Source organism: Mobula birostris, unplaced genomic scaffold, assembly GCF_030028105.1.
Source record: "Mobula birostris isolate sMobBir1 unplaced genomic scaffold, sMobBir1.hap1 scaffold_380, whole genome shotgun sequence".
Lineage (NCBI taxonomy): Eukaryota > Metazoa > Chordata > Chondrichthyes > Myliobatiformes > Myliobatidae > Mobula > Mobula birostris.
This window is the reverse complement of record NW_027276879.1, coordinates 20,001-27,500: the sequence shown is the minus strand read 5'-3', so window position 1 is coordinate 27,500 and position 7,500 is coordinate 20,001.

The following is a 7,500-nucleotide window of genomic DNA, read 5'->3' as shown; positions in this document are numbered from 1 at the left end:
GTTAACGCAGTTTCAGGGTTGGGCTTGATTAACGATTTGCCCGAGCAGGGTTGGCTAACGCATTGTCAGGAGCGTGCGCGGTTGGTTCACGAAACTGCCTGTTCCGGGTTTCTAGAGCGTTGTCAGGCCCGGCCGGCCGGGTTAGCAGGCTGCCAGACCCAACTTGACGAAATTCAGTGCGGCGCGGGTAAACGGCGGGAGTAACTATGACTCTCTTAAGGGAAGGAGGGGGGGCCCATGGGCCAGCAAGGAGTTTCTGATGAACATCGGCCGGGACATTTTGACGGCGGGGCAAGAACTAGTTGTTATTGAGGGCGAAGGGTTTGTCCTCAGCTGGTTGATTGTCGAATTGTCGGGACTGCCGGGCCGGTTAACGATTTGCCCGGCCGGCTTGGTTAACCATTTGCCCGGGCCGGGTTGGTTAACGAATTGTCAGGGTTGGGCTTGGTTACCCATTTGCCCGGCCCCGGGTTGGTTAGCGAATTGCCATGGTTGGGTTGGTTATCGAATTGTCGGGTTTGGGCTTGGTTACCGATTTGCCCGAGCAGGGTTGGCTAACGCATTGTCAGGAGCGTGCGCGGTTGGTTCACGAAACTGCCTGTTCCGGGTTTCTAGAGCGTTGTCAGGCCCGGCCGGCCGGGTTAGCGGCTTGCCAGACCCAACTTGACGAAATTCAGTGCGGCGCGGGTAAACGGCGGGAGTAACTATGACTCTCTTAAGGTAAGGAGGGGGGCCCATGGGCCAGCAAGGAGTTTCTGATGAACATCGGCCGGGACATTTTGACGGCGGGGCAAGACGTAGTTGTTATTGAGGGTGAAGGGTTTGTCCTCAGCTGGTTGATTGTCGAATAGTCGGGGCTGCCGGGCCGGTTACCGATTTGCCCGGCCGGCTTGGTTAACCATTTGCCCGGGCCGGGTTGGTTAACGAATTGTCAGGTTTGGGCTTGGTTAACCATTTGCCCGGGCCGGGTTGGTTAGCGAATTGTCATGGTTGGGTTGGTTAACGAATTGTCGGGTTTGGGCTTGGTTAACGATTTGCCCGAGCAGGGTGGGTGAACACATTGTCAGGAGCGTGCGCAGTTGGTTCACGAAACTGCCTGTTCCGGGTTTCTAGAGCGTTGTCAGGCCCGGCCGGCCGGGTTAGCGGCTTGCCAGACCCAACTTGACGAAATTCAGTGCGGCGCGGGTAAACGGCGGGAGTAACTATGACTCTCTTAAGGTAAGGAGGGGGGCCCATGGGCCAGCAAGGAGTTTCTGATGAACCTCGGCCGGGACATTTTGACGGCGGGGCAAGAACTAGTTGTTATTGAGGGCGAAGGGTTTGTCCTCAGCGGGTTGATTGTCGAATTGTCGGGACTGCCGGGCCGGTTAGCGATTTGCCCGGCCGGCTTGGTTAACCATTTGCCCGAGCCGGGTTGGTTACCGAATTGTCTGGGTTGGGCTTGGTTAACCATTTGCCCGGGCCGGGTTGGTTAGCGAATTGCCATGGTTGGGTTGGTTATCGAATTGTCGGGTTTGGGCTTGGTTAACGATTTGCCCGAGCAGGGTGGGTGAACGCATTGTCAGGAGCGTGCGCGGTTGGTTCACGAAACTGCCTGTTCCGGGTTTCTAGAGCGTTGTCAGGCCCGGCCGGCCGGGTTAGCGGCTTGCCAGACCCAACTTGACGAAATTCAGTGCGGCGCGGGTAAACGGCGGGAGTAACTATGACTCTCTTAAGGTATATAAGGAGGGGGGCCCATGGGCCAGGAAGGAGTTTCTGATGAACATCGGCCGGGACATTTTGACGGCGGGGCAAGACGTCGTTGTTATTGAGGGTGAAGGGTTTGTCCTCAGCTGGTTGATTGTCGAATAGTCGGGGCTGCCGGGCCGGTTACCGATTTGCCCGGCCGGCTTGGTTAACCATTTGCCCGGGCCGGGTTGGTTAACGAATTGTCAGGGTTGGGCTTGGTTAACCATTTGCCCGGGCCGGGTTGGTTAGCGAATTGCCATGGTTGGGTTGGTTAACGAATTGTCGGGTTTGGGCTTGGTTAACGACTTGACCGTGCAGGGTTGGTTAACGCCTTGTCAGGAGCGTGCGCGGTTGGTTCACGAAACTGCCTGTTCCGGGTTTCTAGAGCATTGTCAGGCCCGGCCGGCCGGGTTAGCGGCTTGCCAGACCCAACTTGACGAAATTCAGTGCGGCGCGGGTAAACGGCGGGAGTAACTATGACTCTCTTAAGGTAAGGAGGGGGGCCCATGGGCCAGCAAGGAGTTTCTGATGAACATCGGCCGGGACATTTTGACGGCGGGGCAAGAACTAGTTGTTATTGAGGGTGAAGGGTTTGTCCTCAGCTGGTTGATTGTCGAATAGTCGGGGCTGCCGGGCCGGTTACCGATTTGCCCGGCCGGCTTGGTTAACCATTTGCCCGAGCCGGGTTGGTTAATGAATTGCCATGGCCGGGTTGGTTAACGCAGTTTCAGGGTTGGGCTTGATTAACGATTTGCCCGAGCAGGGTTGGCTAACGCATTGTCAGGAGCGTGCGCGGTTGGTTCACGAAACTGCCTGTTCCGGGTTTCTAGAGCGTTGTCAGGCCCGGCCGGCCGGGTTAGCGGCTTGCCAGACCCAACTTGACGAAATTCAGTGCGGCGCGGGTAAACGGCGGGAGTAACTATGACTCTCTTAAGGTTAAGGAGGGGGGCCCATGGGCCAGCAAGGAGTTTCTGGTGAACATCGGCCGGGACATTTTGACGGCGGGGCAAGACGTCGTTGTTATTGAGGGTGAAGGGTTTGTCCTCAGCTGGTTGATTGTCGAATTGTCGGGACTGCCGGGCCGGTTACCGATTTGCCCGGCCGGCTTGGTTAACCATTTGCCCGAGCCGGGTTGGTTACCGAATTGTCAGGGTTGGGCTTGGTTAACCATTTGTCCGAGCCGGGTTGGTTAATGAATTGCCATGGCCGGGTTGGTTAACGCAGTTTCAGGGTTGGGCTTGATTAACGATTTGCCCGAGCAGGGTTGGCTAACGCATTGTCAGGAGCGTGCGCGGTTGGTTCACGAAACTGCCTGTTCCGGGTTTCTAGAGCGTTGTCAGGCCCGGCCGGCCGGGTTAGCGGCTTGCCAGACCCAACTTGACGAAATTCAGTGCGGCGCGGGTAAACGGCGGGAGTAACTATGACTCTCTTAAGGTATGGAGGGGGGCCCATGGGCCAGCAAGGAGTTTCTGATGAACATCGGCCGGGACATTTTGACGGCGGGGCAAGAACTAGTTGTTATTGAGGGCGAAGGGTTTGTCCTCAGCGGGTTCATTGTCGAATTGTCGGGACTGCCGGGCCGGTTAGCGATTTGCCCGGCCGGCTTGGTTAACCATTTGCCCGAGCCGGGTTGGTTACCGAATTGTCAGGGTTGGGCTTGGTTAACCATTTGCCCGAGCCGCGTTGGTTAATGAATTGCCATGGCCGGGTTGGTTATCGAATTGTCGGGTTTGGGCTTGGTTAACGATTTGCCCGAGCAGGGTGGGTGAACGCATTGTCAGGAGCGTGCGCGGTTGGTTCACGAAACTGCCTGTTCCGGGTTTCTAGAGCATTGTCAGGCCCGGCCGGCCGGGTTAGCGGCTTGCCAGACCCAACTTGACGAAATTCAGTGCGGCGCGGGTAAACGGCGGGAGTAACTATGACTCTCTTAAGGTAAGGAGGGGGGCCCATGGGCCAGCAAGGAGTTTCTGATGAACATCGGCCGGGACATTTTGACGGCGGGGCAAGACGTCGTTGTTTTTGAGGGCGAAGGGTTTGTCCTCAGCTGGTTGATTGCCGAATTGTCGGGACTGCCGGGCCGGTTAACGATTTGCCCGGCCGGCTTGGTTAACCATTTGCCCGGGCCGGGTTGGTTAACGAATTGTCAGGGTTGGGCTTGGTTACCCATTTGCCCGGCCCCGGGTTGGTTAGCGAATTGCCATGGTTGGGTTGGTTATCGAATTGTCGGGTTTGGGCTTGGTTACCGATTTGCCCGAGCAGGGTTGGCTAACGCATTGTCAGGAGCGTGCGCGGTTGGTTCACGAAACTGCCTGTTCCGGGTTTCTAGAGCGTTGTCAGGCCCGGCCGGCCGGGTTAGCGGCTTGCCAGACCCAACTTGACGAAATTCAGTGCGGCGCGGGTAAACGGCGGGAGTAACTATGACTCTCTTAAGGTAAGGAGGGGGGCCCATGGGCCAGCAAGGAGTTTCTGATGAACATCGGCCGGGACATTTTGACGGCGGGGCAAGACGTAGTTGTTATTGAGGGTGAAGGGTTTGTCCTCAGCTGGTTGATTGTCGAATAGTCGGGGCTGCCGGGCCGGTTACCGATTTGCCCGGCCGGCTTGGTTAACCATTTGCCCGGGCCGGGTTGGTTAACGAATTGTCAGGTTTGGGCTTGGTTAACCATTTGCCCGGGCCGGGTTGGTTAGCGAATTGTCATGGTTGGGTTGGTTAACGCATTGTCAGGGTTGGGCTTGGTTAACGATTTGCCCGAGCAGGGTGGGTGAACGCATTGTCAGGAGCGTGCGCGGTTGGTTCACGAAACTGCCTGTTCCGGGTTTCTAGAGCGTTGTCAGGCCCGGCCGGCCGGGTTAGCGGGTTGCCAGACCCAACTTGACGAAATTCAGTGCGGCGCGGGTAAACGGCGGGAGTGTTGGTTAACGAATTGTCAGGGTTGGGCTTGGTTAAGCATTTGCCCGAGCCGGGTTGGTTAGCGAATTGCCATGGTTGGGTTGGTTAAGGAATTGTCGGGTTTGGGCTTGGTTAACGACTTGACCGTGCAGGGTTGGTTAACGAATTGTCGGGGTTGGGCTTGGTTAACGATTTGCCCGAGCAGGGTTGGTTAGCGAATTGTCAAGGGTTCGGCTTGGTTAACGACTTGACCGTGCAGGGTTGGTTAGCCCATTGTCAGGAGCGTGCGCGGTTGGTTCACGAAACTGCCTGTTCCGGGTTTCGAGAGCGTTGTCAGGCCCGGCCGGCCGGGTTAGCGGCTTGCCAGACCCAACTTAACGAAATTCATTGCAGCGCGGGTAATCGGCGGGAGTCGCTTGGTTAACGTTATGGCCGGGCCAGGCTGGTTAATCAATTGTCCAGGCCCGGTTGGTTACCCAATTGGCCAGGCCGGGGTGGATAACGAATTGGCCAGTCTCGGTTGGTTAACCAATTGCCCGGGCCGGGCCGGGTTGGTTAACGAATTGTCCGGGTCAGACTGGTTAACGAATTGGCATGTCCGAGTAGGTTAACGAATTGCCAGAGCCAGCTTGGTTAACGAATTGTCCGGCTGGGTTGGTGCACTCATTGCCAGGACAGGGTTGTTTAATGAATTGTCCGTTCCCAGTTGGTTCACGAATTGGCAAGGCCAGGGTGGTTAAGGAATTGTCCGGGCCAGGTTGGTTAACGAATTGCCCGTCCTGGCTGGTTAACGAATTGTCAGGGTCAGGTTGGTTACCGAATTGCCATGGCCGTGTAGGTTAACGAATTGCCAGAGCCAGCTTGGTTAACGAATTGTCCGGCCGCGTTGGTTAACGAATTGTCCGTTCCCAGTTGGTTCACGAATTGGCAAGGACAGGGTGGTTAACGAATTGTCCGGCCGGGCTGGTGCACTCATTGCCAGGACAGGGTTGGTTACCGAATTGTCCGTTCCCAGTTGGTTCACGAATTGGAAAACCAGGGTGGTTAAAGTATTGTCCGGGCCTGGTTGGTTAACGAATTGCCCGTCCTGGTTGGTTAACGAATTGTCCGGGTCAGGTTAGTTAACGAATTGCCAGGGTCTGGTTGGTTACCGAATTGTCCGGCCGGGTTGGTGCACTCATTGCCAGGACAGGGTTGGTTGACGAATTGCCCGTCCTGGTTGGTTAACGAATTGCCAGGGTCTGGTTGGTTACCGAATTGTCCGGCCGGGTTGGTGCACTCATTGCCAGGACAGGGTTGGTTGACGAATTGCCCGTCCTGGTTGGTTAACGAATTGCCAGGGTCTGGTTGGTTACCGAATTGTCCGGCCGGGTTGGTGCACTCATTGCCAGGACAGGGTTGGTTAACGAATTGTCAGGGTCAGGTTGGTTAACGAATTGCCATGGCCGGGTAGGTTAACGAATTGCCAGAGCCAGCTTGGTTAACGAATTGTCCGGCCGGGTTGGTGCACTCATTGCCAGGACAAGGTTGGTTAACGAATTGCCCGGTTCCGAATGGTTAACGTATTGCCCGGTCCCGTTCGGTTCACGAATTGCCCGCCCGCTGATTGTTAACTTTTCGCACCGGCGGGGGATGGCTTGGGTAACGAGCCTCCAAGATCTGTCGGTTAACCATTTGCCCGGTGGCAATTCGTTAACCAAGTCCGCTCCGGAAGTCTGGATGGGGGTCGGATTTGCCGGCCGAGGCCGACCCGGAGTTCCAGAGGCTCGGCCGCCGGGGTCAGATTCGGCCGCCCCTTTGACACATGCAATTTCTGTACGGGGGCATTGGCGGGGTTCCTGCAGATATATAGGGAGGCCGTTTTCACGAGTTGTTGAAGTATTCGGTAGATGGCACCGGCCTCCCCAATTGGTTAACCCGGGCCACGCGGCAGCTTTTCCGCACGATTCCGAAGATTGCCGGTATGGATTTTCGGACAAATACCCAATTGCGGAAGTCTGTCAGCGGGACCTATTCGCAGGCCCATGCCGGCCGAGGGGCGGCATTTTCCGTTTGACTACCGGTGCTCCGGCCGCCGAATGGAAACCTTGCCCGAATGAATTTCTGACAAAGTCCCGAGGCGGGAGCCAGTAAGGGGACGTATTCGGCGGGCCGTGCCGGCCGAGCGGCGGCATTTTCGGAGGGACAACCGCAGGTCCCGCCGTCGATCCGAGACCTTGGCTGAAGAGTCGAAAGTAATCTAAGTCCCGACTCGGAAGTCAGAATGAAGGCGACTTCGGGGCCCTCCTGCCGACCGAGGCGGCCGATCGACGGCGGCACTACCGGAGGGCCGCCCGCCGAGCCAGCCGCGTGCCCTCGGCGCCACGCCGGTTAACCAATTGCCGTCGGAAGCCTGTGAAGGTCGGATCTGCCCCGTCGGGCGGGCCCGAGGTGCCCCGCGACCGGCATGAGCTCCGGGCGTCGTGCCGCCGGTTTGACACATGTCATTGTTGCACGGTCTGTCGCGGCTCTGGTTAACGAGTTAGGCCCGGAAGTCACTATGGGGGTCGGATTTGCCCCGCCTGGCGGGGCCAGAGTGCGACCTTCCCGGCAGGACTTCCGGGAGGCATCCCGCCGACTTGACACATGCAATTTCTGTACGGGGGGATTGGCGGGGTTCCCGGAGATTTACGGGAACACGTTTTCCAGACACACTTAGCAGGGTGACTAGTGGTACGGTTGACACAGTGCAGAGTTCTAAGTGAGCCTTACTCAATTGTGACTCAGTAAGCGGGAGGCCGGGCGAGCTCCGACTTACAATGATAAAAGCTTTTTTTCGCTATTTCCGAAAAAAATGACAAAGTCCAAGAACGCAGCGGGGGCTGCGGACAGACAGAGTCTGA